The sequence below is a fragment of the Sturnus vulgaris genome, chromosome 5, assembly GCF_052056855.1.
Source record: "Sturnus vulgaris isolate bStuVul1 chromosome 5, bStuVul1.hap1, whole genome shotgun sequence".
Lineage (NCBI taxonomy): Eukaryota > Metazoa > Chordata > Aves > Passeriformes > Sturnidae > Sturnus > Sturnus vulgaris.
In genome coordinates this window covers 65,361,325-65,379,061 of record NC_142247.1, presented here as the reverse complement: position 1 = coordinate 65,379,061, position 17,737 = coordinate 65,361,325, and the positions used below count along the sequence as shown (strand labels likewise).

The 17,737-nt window shown below is 36.0% G+C and overlaps 1 protein-coding gene and 1 long non-coding RNA gene across 5 annotated transcripts in view; one reads left to right on the top strand and one right to left on the bottom strand.

Annotated features, from left to right (window-relative positions):
• PCLO (piccolo presynaptic cytomatrix protein) overlaps positions 1–17,737 on the top strand; it is a 322,162-nt gene that overhangs the window by 278,779 nt on the left and 25,646 nt on the right. The gene's annotated exons all lie outside the window — the stretch shown is intronic.
• The window catches only part of LOC148223743 (uncharacterized), a 38,091-nt gene that overhangs the window by 15,730 nt on the left and 4,624 nt on the right, over positions 1–17,737 (bottom strand). For 3 of the 4 annotated variants that reach the window (XR_015804086.1, XR_015804088.1, XR_015804087.1), the window contains exons 3-7: positions 13,218–13,305; positions 10,273–11,491; positions 9,116–9,376; positions 6,115–6,204; positions 4,942–5,017 (exon numbers count right to left, since the gene is read on the bottom strand). This is a non-coding gene — a long non-coding RNA (uncharacterized LOC148223743). Of the gene's footprint in view, positions 1–4,941; positions 5,018–6,114; positions 6,205–9,115; positions 9,377–10,272; positions 11,492–13,217; positions 16,559–17,737 lie in introns of those variants that run through there. The other variant, XR_015804089.1, reaches the window with a different exon arrangement.

Below are 17,737 nucleotides of genomic sequence, written 5' to 3'. Positions count from 1 at the left end.
AAATGTTTCAGTCACCCAAGTTATTCACACAGGCTGACAAATGGACAAGGGACTTAGAGAATCTTTAAGATCAGTAGCTGCAGGCAAAGCAAGGTAGTCATTCTCAAGTGACAATGAGAACTGGTTTCTAGTGGCTGTATCAAAACTTTAGCAACAGGGTTTGAGTTGAGCTCATGGGGTAATGACAGCAAAATTTAGGCATTTACATAAGTGGAACCTCCAGGGAAAAAAAAGGACATTTTTAATTGTTAGCCCAACATTAATTGTGTTTGTTGGCATTAGTTTTTGTGCTATTAACGTATATCAGTATCAATATAAGAAAACAGAAATATTTAATTTGCTGACATAACCAAATGGTCAATATAAACAACTGTGATTCTGTCTATGATAATCTTTGTTCCTCTGAATATATTATCTTCTCATATTCTGTATTTTTGTACTACTTAATAATATATAAAAAAAATCAGAGTTTTGCTCTTGGACACTGTATTAGTTATGATATGCATTGTTGCATGCTATCTTACTCTGGGCATTCTGCCCTGAGAAGATGAAATATTTCATCTTCTTAAGCTTCAGTAAATCTTATTGTACATATTGTGATCTCCATTATGTTATGTAAGCCAACTTCTGTATTTGTTTCAGAAAGTGCAATATACCTTGTTCAAAGATTTCTTATGACATGGCTAGAGTATTACAGACATTATAAAAAGCCCAACTGAATCCATGTAAGGATTGAAACTAACAATTAAAAGTACATGATTAATATCTTGATTCAGTCGTAGATCATGATTGGTCTATCTGTCCTACGAAGTTGCTCAGCCAATAGGCTCCACATGGTATTTTCCACCTACCAACAATTTATCCATTTAAAAAATAGATGGGGAAAATTATTTCCATAAATTTTAAATGTGTGAATTTGCTAGGTAATCCTAAGATGCCATTATTTCTAGTAGAAGAGAGCTATATATAAATAGCTTTGTCTTGGAAATGTTGTATCTTCTCCTTTTGAAGATTCTCTATGCATGCAAAATATCATTCCTCAATCATTCTTCAATCCTCAAGCATTGAGATTCATCTCAAGCAAAGACTTTTTCAGGAGTATTTCAGGGTTTTTTGAGTGAATGAGTACTCACAGTGCTTCTGTCATCCTCTGTGGTTGGCCTTATTGTTGTGAGGATTTTCAGTCAGATAATGGTAATCTTTCTGTAGGAGCAGTGCAGCACCTCATACACATCTTCTAAGAGAGTGGGGGTTTTTTTACCTTTCTTTAATTATTATTATTATTATTATTTTCCAGTCCATGAATACAAAAAATTTCTGTTCACTGTTCAGCCATGTCTTAAAGGTTCACTTTATGACCTTTCCAGTGGTCCTTTGAGCCTCATACTTTGAGTGTAATTAAACACACTTCTCTAAGTAAGAAACTGTCTCCCTCTACAGATGATTGAACCTGAAATTTTCAGAATGTTACAGAAAAGCCCCAGTAGTTATATTTCCATAAGCCAAGAGAAGGAATAGATTTGTACTATTTCAAAATCTAAAGGTGCACACATACTTACTGAACTTCTACAAAATGAAATGATAGAGATATGCTCTGATTTCTCTCATTTAGTACAACTTTTAGTGGACTCTTGCAGGATTTTTCCTTTTTTTTTATGCTAGTAATTTGCCTAACTTATAGATTAAAGAGTAAAAAAAATCAAAAAGCAAACACAACAACAAGAAGCCCCAAACATGCTCTGTGATCATACTTTAACAGGCAAATGTTAGAGTACTGTGGGTTTAATTTAATCTATTCAGAGTAATCTAAGATTAAAAAAAAAACATTTTTTCTTAATTTTTGCGCTTTGTGGTTCATCAGCCAGAATTATAAACTAAGAGATTCAGTTTTAATAGTTTAATTTCTTATCTCTGTATTTCGATACTTAAGGCAGTATAATCTTTATTTATGAGAAAAAAAGTTTAAATACCACAAAAGACTTAAAACATGCTAGGGAGTCATTCTAATAAGATTCTGGAAAGGTGCATGACCCTCTGACTAGGAATCATTTGACTTGTAAATGTTCCTTTATAGCTTTCTGAGCAGTCCTAGTGATATTTTCATCCATCCTTTCTGCACAGAATACACCCTGGAGCAAATTGTCTTGCAAACTGTTTCACACTGTCTCCTGAATAGGAGCATCCAGGAGTGATAAGTGGATTAGCTCTCTTGAGTAAAACAAGGCATGAAACAAACTGACAAAACAGGCACAGCTAACCAATGCCATATTCTTCAAAGTAATTAAAACTCAGGAAAAAAATTTCATTTTTACTTGTTCTTTAGCTAGGCTAGAATAACACTACTGAAACCACAGGAGTCACTGTACTATGACCAAGAACAGGCTAAGGGCTTGCTGCATCTCACACCTTAAAAAAATAGCATTTTGATTTCTTTTAAATCTGAAGGTTGAAATATCTGAAGTATGAAATTAGTCCTTATGAGGATGTTCAGAGAAAAATGCCCTAATATTGGACCTTCAACCAGAAAGATATGAAAGGAGAAAAAAGACAGATAAAGAAAGTTATTAACAGATAATGATGATAAAGTTAGTGAGATTTGCAAATGCTTTTGTATATGCAAAAATCTATACTTTGATGTCTGGTTTATCCAGGCTAAAAATAGGAGGTTTACTGCAGGTGAGAAAGTTTCTTGCATTAGAATGATCAGAGACAGAACACCTCTCCTATGGAGACAGGCTGAGAGAGTTGGGGTTGTCCAGCCTGGAGAAGACTCTGGGAAGACCTTGCTGTGGCCTTGAAATAGATAAAGGGGACTTCTTTAAAAAAAAAGAAAAAAAACTTTTTACTAGGGTCTACAGTGACAATGGCTTTAAAGTGAGAGTAGATTTAGATTGAATATAAGAGGAACTGGATCAGGTTTCCCAGAGAAGTGATGGATCCCCTAACCCTGGAAGTGTTCAAGGACAGGTTGGATGGGGCTTTGAGCAACCTGGTCTAGTGGAAGGAGTCCCTGTCATGGGGTGGGGTTGGAAGTAGATGATCTTTAAAGATCCCTTTGTACCCAAACCATTCTATGACTCTTTGATATGAAAGAGTTGACAAAGATTTTTGAAAGGTTCAACACACAAACTGCAAATATGCCTGCTTGCTGGGAGTGGTGTTCTGGGAGCTGCTGTCCACTCAGGTGTTTGGCAGGTAGAGAAGTAAAAACATTTCTGTCCTCCAACAGTGATTTGTTCCATACTTTTGATTAGGAACATCAGGCACCCACATTTCACACACTTCATCCAGTAACTCTGTGCCAGGAAAATTCCACTTTCTTTTTAGTTTCTTACCTTTGGATTGTTTCAACTACTGAAGCAACGTCAGAATATCACATGTACAGTATTGGGTAGCAAAAATCTGAGAACTGTTACTTCCAAGGAAAATTGCAACTATCATTACATAGCATACTCATTTCTAGATTTATGCTCATTTCTACATTTATGTCAGGAAGTGACTGAATAGACAGAAACTTTGAATTCTCATGCTGGAGTAGTCTTCAATTTACCAACCAATCATAAACACATATTTATTGTTTCTTAAATTTAGTTAAATTGAACTAGACTCAAAATTTTTATCTTCTGTAACATGATTCCTGACTCCTAGCAGTGTAACTAACAGTATACAAATCAGCATTAAATGACCAAGTCAGAAGCAGTCACTTTTACCACATGGGAGAATAGTTCTAAGTTTCTGGACCAAGGCTTGATGCAATTCTTTTTAAGGCCTTTTTAGACTGGTATCTCAAAACCACAGGAAGCATCATCTGTTTAGGTCAAATAATATTTTTTATGTTTTTGGCCTTCCCAATAACTCAAATCATTCCGGAATTTTCCACATTTAATCCTAACATATATCAAAATGTATGAGAACCTGGAAAAAGTCTGGACTTGCAAGTATTTTTTGAATTAACAGTCTCGTACTGACCAAGTATGAGACTGTTGACTTGATTGTAATGGATATTGATCCATGGATTTAAAGAGAAATACAGACAATCTGAAATGTTACCAACACTGACTTGAACTGTGGTTGAATTGCATTTTTTGGTTTTGAGTGCATGTCATGTACACAGGAAAAGAAATTGCTGCACATTCTCATTGTATTTCCTCAAGAGCAATATAAACCTGTTAATCTCTTTTTAAAAACCCATTTTTAACCCATTTTTGGCTGTAAAAACTGCTTTTATAGTCCTATTGCCCTTCTGATTTACGTGTAGAAGAGGTTTTTTTTGCGAAATAAAATATTACTGATTAAAATGTGATCCCTTCCCAGGAAAATATCTAATTGAAAGAAGAATTGCCAAACTTCTCTGCTATCTCTATAAATAAAAAGGTTAAAATTCAACCTGACTTTGTTTAAACCGTCTTTAATATGAAATCTGAACCTTGCTTTCTGCCATTACCTTCTACCAAGGGTCTGCCATCTACTAGACAGCATGATTTCAATCAATGCCAACAAAACTTAAAGCAGAAAATACCAGCAAGGGTAATTTTTCACATGAACAGCTGCTACATTACAGAGGAAAAAAAAAAAAAAGGACATAAGGGAATAGAAAACAAGTACTGAAAGCTCTTGAAGATAGCCTGTCATATGTTGATTTTAAGAATGGAAAAGATCAGATATACCTTTCTGTCACAAGGGATCCTTAAGCAATGAATCAGGCCCATGCACTGACAGTAGTCCTTATCCTCTCTCGTTTTTTAAAAAGAAGTCTATATTTTATGCATGTTCCTTAAGCTAAGAATAGCCTTACTACTAATGCCTAAACCCCACACTTTAAAAATTGAGTCAAGATGAACAACAGCAGCCCTATAAACCTAAGTATTATCAGCTTCCTCTCTAAACTCTGAGAAGTATTTTGCATCTATTCCCAGTCGGCCCCATATTCTAATTTCCCACCTGGTTCTCCAGTAATAATTGAAGCAATTAGTTCTGCTTTCCTGAGGTATTTGCCAGTATAATCCAGCTGGTTTTCCTGAAAAGAAGCATAAAGAATTTAAATAAGAAAAAAGTTCGCAGCCAGAGACAAAAAAATAGAGGAAAAAAAGGACAAGTTCTGTGTTCTTCTATCCACATCACAAACAATATTCATTTACAGTGTTATAAATCAGCCTATTCCTGAATTGTCACTGCAAAATGTCATCAAAAGAAAAGTAAATAATCCAGGGAGACTGTGCTTAACTAGTAGCTGGTCTACAGTTTCTGTAGTTTTGAGTTCTGTATGAACTTTGACTAAAAGGCTATTAGCTCTTAAATTATGTCTCAAGATAATTCTAAAAAAAATTTATTTTTTCAAGTTTTTTTTTTTTAATCTGCTTTTCCCATGGGATCTGTTTAAATTTTTAGAAATTACTAAGAAGACAAATGAAATAACAAAAATCTGAAAAGCACAAGTATTTCTTCTCAAAACCAAAATATCAGCCCTTTGAAATAACACTTCAGTAATCACCTGGAAAACTAATTTGTTTGCTTAATATTAATAATCACTCTTATAGACCTAGCTCTTAAATGCATTTCTGTTAACATAAAGCTTCTTGGAACTTTCAGAAAGCTTCTTTTGGTGACTTCTTGGAGTTGCAATAAACTCAGAGTGTTTGGGCTGGGAATCAGAATTCTAGTAATTCCATCAAAAGTCTGACAAACATACATGGTTTAATTTTGAAATTAAAAAAAATATGGTGGAATTCCGGAACCTATCTCTTTTAATAAGATGTGATTATGATGGAAATATGATTTAATACTTCCTGATACATTTAGTATAAATAACCAGTTAATAATGAAGATTGCCAACAGTGGGAAGCAAGCAGAGGGATCCCCCACCAAAATGGAGTGAAGGTGCTGAAGTGTGATTAACTGAACCTGAGCCTTGTCTGGTGTAAGTCTGAAGAAGGACTGCTTCACCTAGTGAGTAATTTTAAACCACTTTGAAATAGAGTCACTTTCCATGATTAATGTTCATTTAGGACCAGTAAAAGTCAGGCTGAGGCTGACTTTGGTTCACCTATGATAGAAGGTGAATTGCTAAATCAGAAATAGTTTCCCCTCTGTCATGAAACTGAAACGAGGACTTACCAAATAGGGCTTTTAAATGTCAGTTTCCTGGAAAATTCAGGTGATCTCTTCTATTTAGCAGTATGATTAGGATCTGGAATTGTATGCATGCTCCAAAGGAAAAAGAAGTAAGTAAAATAGATCTGTTCTAAAGTCAATAATATTCAGTAGTCAAATATATATAGACTATTCAGTAGTAGGAATGATGTTAAGGGGGCTTCAAGAGGTCTTCCCAATGATTCAAGGCACAATATTGTTCCTAAAAGGTTTTTATTTAACTTGCATCAAAAAATTCTTAGTGTTGGTAGAGACTTCAGAACTTCATTACCCTGTTCTACTGATTATCTTTAACAGTAATAGGTTTCCCTGTGTTCTAGCCCAGTTGGTTGCTAAAATTAATACTCAAGGACAGAAATTAGAATCCAAATCCAAGAGCTTCCATTTAAAAATATAGCATATTTTATCAAGCACTTCCTGTAGATAGATAATTCTAAGCTTGCCTACAACAATAACACAGTGGTTCCTATGGAAGAGTTCTGTATTAGAGCTACACTTTTGCTGTATTTATTTTGAAATGCTAAAAAAACCTCAAAACTGAGGTTGTCATATCCTGTTTCTATACTAAACAGCCCTTTGTAGCTCCTTAATCTGTTAAGATTCTTAATTTTTTGTTTAGGATCATTTATAACTTACTTAGAAATTAAATTATTGCTCTGGGGAATTCAGAAAAGAGGTTTTTTATTTACCCTCATATCTTGAATACAACTCCTTTCTTTGGACTGATATTCAAACTGTTACTTTGGAATGCTGTAAATACTCAGATCTAAATTTAAAGTATTTCCAGGTGAGATCACATGGCAAGCTGAAATTAAACGTCAGCTGATCTTCATTTTAGCATGTGAGAGTTCTCAAAATTATTGGAATGTAGATTATATTCCAAGTGAGAAGGCTTTAAAAATCAGTGCATTAAAATGAATATAAATCTTTCCTATGATGACAATGCCTGGATATGTCCAAGTCTTGTGGTAGAGAGTGTGCTTTCATGTCTATAACTAGAAACTCATGCTTTGTCCCTACTTTATTTTCAGATTAATATGTTTTCCATAATATTCTTTATTGCATCCTATGATAGTAATCTTACAGGCTTGCAGCTCTAATGAAATGTATTATCCAGTGCTGCAGTATGTGAGTAATGGCTTGTCTGTTAAGGGAAAGCTTTGGTGTGTGTATTTCTCTTAAAGAATTCCTAACAATTTGTCCTGTAAAGGCATTTGCAGTTACTTTAGGCTATTATATGTTGGTCTTCCCTTTTGTGCATTATTTATTCTGACGTGACTAGGCTATGACTGGGAGGGAATCAAATGGGCTGAAGACTAGACAAATCTAGTGGCTCAAAGTAATGTACTCTGTGTGTAGAAGCTGATGCAAAAAGTTTATATATCGTTCTCTGCAAAGGGATTCAGGTCTTCAAACATAGGTGTATTCTGCTGTTTTAAATACTGTATTTTTCTGCCTCAATCCACTTGCTGTTCCAGAAAGTTATGGGTGTTCTACAGAGTCTTAATCAAATCTGCCATTCCAGATCAGCAAGTCCTTTTCCTTTGGTTAGGAGCCAAAAGATTGTAATGAAAATTTTAAGCATTTGTTTTAGCTTCCTTATGTAATGTTTAGGTTGCTCATATCAGATGAGATTAATGCTGCCAAGTGGTTCTGGGTTTGCATGTGTTTTAATGCCATCCATTTCTGAAAACACCCTTTGGTATGCTTTCTTTCTGTCATACCGTCTTTTTTAATATTTCTTTAGGGGTTTTTTGTTGTTGTTATTGTTTTTTGGGGGTTTTTTTGTCTGCCATATTGGCTTTGCACTGACTGATTGTGATGTGATAACAACATGTGATAACTGAATTTGCATGCCTTGGAAAATGCACAAATCTTCTGGAGATAAGCTGGGTCAAACCTTGGTACATACACCTGCCTTCATGTTTCACATGGCTGTAGGACTTAGAAGTCCACATTCTTTTCAGAAGCCTGCTAACATACTGCCTATGATAATCAGTCAGTCTGGGTGATTTACTAGTCCCATGTGTAACTTGCATCAATGCCTGCTGAGTATTCTTGCAGAATCTTTGGATTCTTGCAGTTTCCTCCTGCTACTCATCCAATATCTCTAGCATTATTCACCAGCCTGGTGATTGCCTTGGCTGTGCCTGGTTGAGTGTTTAGCTTTTTAGAAACACATTTGTATTCATGGAACACTCTGTTATATTCTTGAAGGAATTGGATTCTCATTGATCTGAATACAATTATTTGCCTTTTCTATAAGCTATGCCTTTCTGACTATTCTGATTGTCTGAAGAGTCCTTTTTCTTGGAAAGTAAAAGAGAGAAAAGGGGATCTTTCCACCCTGTCCCTGGACATTTATGAGACTATCAAAAAAGACACCTTATCTCATTGTTTATATGTTGCTTTTAAGACAATTTTGGGTTTTGTTTACATTAGAAAGCGGTATGCAAGTCTCTGACTTTATAGAGACACGTTTTCCCTGACATGTTTATGTTTGAAAAAGTGAAGCTTAAACATTATCTACGCTGAGTATCTTCCTTCCTACTTGGTGCATCCTTTCCAAACACATCGACAAGGCAAAGTTACCTAAATTCCTGTAAAATTGTAATACAGGTTGTTAGGATTCAGAAGCTATCAGTGTAACAATAGGTTTTTAAAGCTCATGATAAATCTGTACATGAGAGATTCCATTTGCAAAGAAAGGAATCTAAACCATGTTAGAAAAACAATAAAAGAAAAATAACATGAGATTTTTTATCCCTGTTGGTGAACATTTTGGACACAAAAAGAGCTTTCACAGCAATAGTTAAACAGAATTTAAGAAGCAGATCCTAGGAGATGCTCTTCACCTCTCCTAGCAACCACAACTTACCTAGATATTGTTCCACTGATTAAAGGAGCTACTCCACATATACAACATTATAGAACAAAAATTATATATTGAAGGCACTCAACTTACCTTCAGAAAATGGGGGAAAATCCTGCAGCATGAAAAATAGATTTTTGCAATTTATCTTCAGTAGTGGAGACAATGCCAAAGTATACTGTTTTCCACCAGCAACCAGAAAGGCAGCGTGAGTGAGGCAAAGCCAGCTTTCCTAACAACATTTCTCATTCTCCAGAAAAAACCCAGCAACTAATGTGTCATTGTACACTGCTTTTCCCCTCAGACTCTTGAAATTGTCTTGTTGAATCCACCTTCTTGTATGCAGGTACAGATCTATCAAGGAGGAAAGGTAAAAAGGCCATAACTTTTCCATAAATGTCTCATTATTTTGCATATGTGCCTTCTTATATTATAAGGGAAAAATCACTCTGATATCACAGCTACATCCAACTATAATATGACAAATCATTTCACACTTTATTGGCAGCATCTACTGCCCTCAGGTTAGTTGTTCTGAATCAAATTCCAAAATTAAATATTGCAGTTTTCTTGTTGAACAAAGCTGAGTAATTTGTTTCAAGTACGATTTTCTGCCACTGGCTAAAGATTCTAAATTGAAGACAGCTTGAAAAATGGATATAATAGGAAGTGATGCAAATCCTGAGAGAAAGAACACACATACAAACAACAAACACATCCTTTTTTCCCTGCCCCTCTCTCGTATCAACTGAGTCTGAGGATATATATTTAAAGCATTGACCAAAGGTAATAATTATTCCAATTTCTGCTGTAATTTTGAGCAGAAAGTTCTTTCTTAAGGATACTAATGTCTGTTATGATGACAGATTAAAGTAAAAAAATAAATCAGATCTTTTTGGATGCATTTCTTGAATTTTATCTACATGATTATTTTTATGTTAATGATCCCAATTACACTATAGCAGATTTTTTTCATAAGAGAGTCCAAAAAAATTATCTGAGCAGATTTCCTAAGGAAATGACAAGTTTTTATGACGTTTTAACTGTTTAATTAAAACAAACCCAACAAAATTTAGGAAGGTATTAATAAAATTGACACTTTCCTTAGTTTCCTAATGAATCATTTCAATGAATAACCTATCTTTATAATGCAGTCCCTTGTAATGACAAAATGAGATTTCCAATACATTCTCAGCTGACTGAAGTGCTTTAAGCCTTGTATAAACACTTGTTTTATGGTGCCAAGTTACCTTTGATGGTTAGCAGAGGAACTTCAAGGTTTCCCCATCATTTTGAAATCGGTGTTAAGTGGAAAAAACAGTTCTTCTATCTGGAAACTTTACATAATGCACAATGCTCATTCCATCCTTCCATCTGTTCTGATGGTCTTTAAATATCTCCAGTGGAGGAGACTCCACACTCTCTCTGGGCAATTGTTCTACTGCTTGGTCACCCATAAAATTAAGAAGTACTTCCTCGTATTCAGGTGAACTTGCTATGCATGAGTTCCTGCCCATTGCTCTTGTCCTATTGCTCAGCACCCTGAACAGAGCTTGGTCCATCCTCTTATCACCATCCCTTTGGATACTGATAGACATTGGCAAGGTCTTCTCTCAGTCATCTCTTCTCAAAGCTGGATAGGCCCAATTCTCTCAATTTCCTCCCATGAGGAAATCTTTTTAAAGCCCTTGGATGGACCTGCTCCAGGTTCTCCATGTCTCTCTTGTACTGAGGAGCCCAGAACTGGACACAGCACAGCACATGTGGTGTCACCAGGTCTGAGTAGATGGGCAGGATCACCTCCCTCAGCCTTCTGGCAATGCTCTTCCATTGCTCTTGGCACACGGAAAGTTCATGCAGAGCTTATTGTCCCCAGGACTCCCAGGTCCTTCTCTGTAGAGCTGCCTTCCAACAGGTCTAATCTGTGCTCCTCCCTGCATTTGCCTTCGTTGAATTCCAGAAGGTTCTTCTCTGCCAGCCCTCCAGCCTGTCGAGGTCTGTCTGAGGGGCTGTGCAGCCCTCTGGGCTATTGGCCACTCCTCCCAGCCTTGTGGGAGCCTTCCCACCAAACTTGCTGGGAAGTGTCTACCCCTTCATCTAAGTCATTGATGAATGACTTGAACAAGATTGGACCCAGTATAAAACCCTTGTGGGATATCACTTTTTGCAGGTTTTCATCCAGGTGTCTGTGCCACCGATCAGAACCCCCTGAGCTCTGCTGTTCAGCCACTTCTCCATCCATGTCACAATCCACTTGTCCAGCCTTCACTTACTGACTTTGTCTATGAGGATATCATGGGAGATTGCATCAGAAGCCTTACTGAAGTCTGGTAAACAACATTCCACTGCTCTCCCCTCACCTATCCAGACAGGTTTTGGAATCGAAGTGATGCTTGTGGCAGGAGAGACTGCCTTCAGTGAGTTAAAGGAAGTTTTACCATTGGAATTCAGTATTTCTCAATTTGAGTTCTGCAATAAATTTTGAAATAAATTAATATATTTCATTGCATTGCACAGGAAATGTTGCTTTACTACTGTATGAATTACAGAATATTTATACATGGTCATGACACACATAGATGACATAAACAGACAGATGTAGTGGGCTGGATGAATAATGTTTAACAGTTTAGATCTTAGTGTATTTCATGAAAGTCACTGTAATTTCAGTGGCCTAATATTGTCATGAGAGAAGAGGGATCACACAATGAGAAACAAAGTGAAAAATAGAGGAATGGTGCTGGAGAGTGCAGAAAAATTATGTTTGAAGCATTTGGATGACAGAGCAACTAAAGTTCTGCAAATGATTCCTTAAGATGGGAGATCTGTCCTCTGAGCAAACCTGAGCTAAGACTCAACACCTTTTACTCTATTATTTAGAGTAGCAACATTTTTTTCTTACTCTATGGGTGATCTTTAACTCCCCAGGTTATCACAGGGCTGATTCACTGTACTATATTTACTTTAAATAAGCAGAACTGTATTTCAAAAAGTTGCTTACATAAATGTAAGGAATCCTTTGTAACACCAACTGGTTGGAAGTCAGATAGCTTTGCTTGTCTTCAGAGAAGTATCCCAACTATGTAATTTTTTTTGCTCCTCTAGTTGATTTCTGTACTGATGGTAGTGGTATTTTTTGTGTCTTTTTTTCCTTTTTTATTGAAATAAATTGTGAAATGGATCTATGAACCATTTCAAGTGGAAAATTTGTATAATGCTATATACTAGGATCAAAACTGGTATCAGCAATTTGAAATTAACTTACATAACTCTAACTTCATAAACTTAAATTTGAGCCCAAATATTTAGAGTTGGTTGGTTCAACAAGCAAATACTTTGTGCTGAGGTAAGGTAGATTCCTAGGATTAAGTCCATTTCAATGATACATATGCTTACATTTGGACAAATTGAACATATGTGCATACACATGTGTTAGGATCTGATTATCAAAAGATGCTTCTGCGCAAATTAAGATGCAAATGAGACTGTGTGCCAATGTCAGGAGTATGAATTTTATTTAAGAGTAGGTGTGTGGTAGGGAGGGCAGAGAGAGAAGAAAGATTAAGTAGAAATATAGTCACCACCACATGGGAGCTGTGGCATCATTCCTGCCCTTCCTCTTCTGGTGTTCTCTCTGGTGGGCTCCTTGGAGTGTTCTTCTGGAGGTATCACTTTTATGCAGTCTGACTCCCAGACAGGCACAGAAGGTAGATGCTGTTCCCACAGCTTGGGCTGGCAGGTGTATAAGGACTTGCTTCCTTTCTCATGGTTTGCCATGGTGGGAATTTTTGTTCAGATAGGTTATGCAGATCTGCCTCAGCCTGGCATCTTCCCGTTATTGCCTCTGCACTTATTGCAAGTTCCCACATCACAGTGGGGTTTTTGTCCAGTGTGCTAATTCCAAACCTTCACCTCAGTTTAGGCCTGGAATTAATGCCTTCCTGTTTGCCATCTGTGCCTCTTTAACTTATGGGAACTTCCTATCCTGACAGTGTCTTGAGATATTTCATTGCATTCTTTAAGTCCTGACAACGTGCGTGCATGTATATGTAGATATTTGTACACAGATACAAATTACTGAATCTCACATAGATATATACATACATATGGACACACATATATTATGACTCAATAGTTTCTTGACATACCTCTTTGGAAATAAAAACAAACCTGGATTCTGAATGAAATGCTTTACCTGTGTCTGTGGGATTCATCATTATTCAAAATACTGCTTTTGTTTCATTAGCTTTTATTATCTGGAGAACGAACATCACTGTTTTTAACTGCAATGGATAATAAAAAAAAGATAAGAGCTGGGTTGCATAGTGGCTCTAATATAAAAAAAGGCAACAAATCCTCTTAGTATTCAGTTTTACAATTGAATTTCAAATGTTCTATTAGTTTAATGGTCTTTATTATAAAAAATTACAATAATTTGATGATTATTGATTTCACTGCAAATTTCTTTCTAATCTTAAGGATAAGGAAAATTATGATCTGATCTTTTAGATTTTGCAAACAGGACCTGCTAAAGTAGTTTGGCCATTTTTCTGAACGGTAAAAGTTTTATTTCAGTCTCTTACTCATTCTGTCTCTATGTTAATTATCTAATTTAAAACTTAGAGTTTTTTCTACTGTATATATAAAAAAAATTAATTCAATATCTTTTTACAGCTGGGACCTCTGAAATAGGTAATGCAAGGAGAAATTTAATCATGGGAGTTATGGGAGGATCAGCCACTTAAATAAAAATTTTATAATCAGTGGAATGAAATAACCATTCTGAAGGAACAATTCATCTGACCTGTTTTAGACATCTATTTGCAAATAGGACAAACTACATTCTAGAAGAATAAAGACACTGATGCTCAGACAGATGAATCCTAGCAGCAGGGTCTATCTCCAACAGACGTTAGGTGACAGTCACTGTAAAACATCTAAATGCATCTAGAAGTAACTTTTAAGCACATTTAACTTTATTTGACAAAAATGCTAATTTAATTTGGTCTGAAGTTCTAAAACGACTGCTGTGCTCAACACTAAGTGCAATTACCATTTGGAGTGTTAGGTTCCATAATTATCTTGAACTAACAAGAAGCACAAGATGGTGTCAATTTGTTGGGGTTTTTTTGTTTGCTTTATTTGTTAGAAAAGGCTCTAATTAGGGCATGAAAAATAGAATAGGGGATAAGATTTTAGTTTACTGTTTATTCAGATACAATATAACCGTTTTGAAATCATAAACTTATAATTGTTATAGAGAACCAGGATTATTTAATTGAAGATGAACACTGAAGCAGGTTAAAAATCTACCAGTTTTATGCATCTTTTAATAGCAAGTATTAATTCTATTTTAATTGTATTTATATAATTTATTATTTTCAGTTCTCCAAAATCAGTGTTTCTAACCAGTCTGATGGGGGAGGTTTTTTTGTTTGTTTCTGTTTATTTGTTTTATTGATTGGATGTTTGTTTGCTTTATTGATTGGGTATTTGTTTGCTTGTTTTGGTTGGCTGGTTGGTTGATGGGTTGGTTGGTTTTTTAACAAGGCAAAAGGAATTTTGCCAGATTTAGTGTTCAATTTAGCAATAAAATAGGTTTCTCTTCTGGTTCCTCTTGAGGAATTCCCCACACTAGTCCTCTCTTCTTTCCACCTTTCAAATCTCACTGGAGAAAGTAAAAATAATGAATCCAGAACTGTAGATATGACAGAGAACCTGTAGAATTCTTCCATAGATTCATTTATAGACACAAAACTCATTAGAAATAAGGTGGAACATATAATTTTAGAATTAGGCCTTAGGAGAGGCATGGAAATAATATCAACAGTTCAGGAAAGTTCACTCTCTAATACTTCAGTGATTTCTTTGGGGCTCTAAACTCACCAGTATTTACAGTTTTAATTCACTGTTGGTTAATGGAAGGAAGACAAGGACTCTTCACCAGCTGAGAGGGTAGAATATAACAAACTCTGGGAGCTCCTAGAATAAGGGACAAAGGTGATGTGCGAACTTTGGTCAGAGGGTATAAAATAATTCTAATATTCCACACCATGAGCCTGTTTGGAAGCACAGACTTAGAAACTTTGGGGGAGTGGGCAGCCCATGAGGAAATCTAGCATATGTCTATCAAAACAAGAGTGAGGAAAAGCATACATTTCATTATTTAGATTTTTCTAGTGAGGAGTAACAAGGGACTGAAGTATCCTTGAGCTCTCAGATGTTCCCAGGCTGTTACATTCCTTCTTTTGATTTTAGCCTAACAGTTGGGCCAAAGAAACAGAAGCCAACCTGCTCACTTCTTAGAACTGCCAAGCTGTCTTTAGATAAACTCCACATTCAGCTGAGTCCAGCACACTCATTTCCAGCATTATAAAACTTTGGGATTCACAACCAACCTTCAACTTATATAGAGCACACTGAGACATACATGATCAGACAGAGAGATGTATCCAATGCATCTGAGCTCTCCAGCTCCCTCCAGCAAAAAGCAGCAATGAAGAACTCAGCTTGCATTCATGCTAGGCACTACTGACTTCTATCTCCTGCAGCAAAACTCTGGAATGAACTGGAATTGTTTTCATGCAGAAGTGCTAACTTGTTGATAGCACCACAGCTATATTTAAAGCTCTTTTCCTGAGGGAGCTTTTCTTTATTGTTGACAGTAAAATGGATGTGTTATGAAAAGAGATTTTTGTTTTCAAACAGTTGGGAAATAATGCAGGGACCAAAAAAACAGATTCAATATTCTCTAGACTTCTTTAAAATGAGAAAAAATAAAAATATGCAATTGATGCCCAAAGCAATTTTAAAAATATGGAAAGTCCTGGCATTGCAGACAATGTCTTTTTCCCACAAAGCAATAGATTTTTTTTCTTATGTTCTCATGGCAAAATGTGCAGTGTCCACTCTGTTCTGCTCAAAACAGAGGTTAAAACACTCTTCAAATCAGATTTTTTTCCATGAAGATCACTTGTACAATTAAAGCATCAATTTTTATTTAAACAATATTAATTTAGAAAATGTCTTGGTGATAATTATTACTTGCACACTGGACTGCAAAATTAACTATGAAGGGAGCAGGTCATAGGAAAAGATTCTTCCTTTCCACTGGGTGCTTGTTAGTATGATGAAGATGAAACCAGACTTCTCAGAGCTCAGCAGTCAGAAATAGGAAATAGATAACATTCACAAGCTGAAGTAAGGGAAATTCCAACTGAATAAAGGGAAAATAAGAAGCAAGCTAAACCAACCAAACCAACGAAAACACACATGAAGTTTCAGTTCAAAACTCTAAAAAAAAGTTCTGTTCAGCGTCATCTATTGTGAAAGTTAACACTGTGTGAGGTTGGACTGGAGTGCTCCAGCAGTCCTTTGCCCTGTGAATCTTTCTATCAGTTTACAATTGCTTCATAAACTTTAAACCAGAATTATTGCTGAAAAATGCCATTTTTCCTTTCCCTGACCCTCATCTCACCCTTCATGGTGACATAAGGCATGTGCTGATCCGGGTTAGGTGACTAACCCAAAATCAATACTCTGGGGTGGGGCAGGGAGGGTGAGGCTACAGTGAGTAGGATCATTTCTGCCAACGAGCTCACTGGGCAGCTGTACAAACACAGGAGATAAAGTCGGCGACACTGTGTGGGAAGCAATAAGCAGGGGCGTGGAGAGAGCTCTTCCAGTACCAGTGCCTGTTATGACTTTTTAAGAATCAGTGAATTAGTTACAGGTAACAATGTTGTCAGATAGACTGGTGCTGAGGATGGTATAATTTTCTTTAAGGGAACATCTCATCTGGAAGAGTTTAAAGCAGCAATCTGCTTTAACTGTTTTTAAAAAACTCCATAGTATTTTTCATAACCACTGAGCTGGTTGAATTCCTCCCAGGTAATTAGGTTCTATTGCTCGACTTTCCCTGCTGCAACTGCCTACAATTAATGTATTCTTTTCTTTCCCTAATGACCACAAAACCTGGAATATATGATCATAGGCTTTGTAAATAAGGGGTTGCTATTAAGCCAGGTTGTTTATTTTGCACATTCTTTTTCTGAGCAGAAGGATGATGGTTTTATGGTAAATCACTGAGGAAAACTTAGCAAAATTTTTTGTCAGTGCCAGTTGCACCAGTTTTGTCTTTTGACAGCAGAGGAGTTAATTCTGCCTGTTTTCAAAGCATAACAAACAGCTTTCAAAATCAGAAGCACACTGCTCAGCGGGGTAGCAGACTTGCCTGGTGTTTCTTGAAGCATTCTTGATAAAAAATACTCCTTTGCTAGAGCTTATATGTGACATAGAAAAAGAAAGTAAATTCAGCATGAAACTTGAAAGCTCCTTATTTTGTTTCCTCTTTATGTTTCTCTGAGATAGTTTAGAAAATTAAGGAAGATTACAAATGTACATTTAGTTGCACTTATTCTCTTTAACTGTAGTTGCCTCACCTTTCTGATTAGAAGAAACTACTTATAATTAATTTTTGTGCAAATAATTATTGTAAACATATAATACAGACCACTATCCTTTCCAAATTTTAGGGGTTTGCTAATTACCACTAGCATTACTATTATTAAGGGAATAACCCAAAAAAATTACAAAGAAGAAATAGTGCAAGCTGCTGAAAATATTTATCGCAAAAGGTATGAGATAGATATGTTGATTTTTTTGTTGCAAATTGTGACTATTTGCTTACAGCATGACAGACACCTCAGGCTAAAC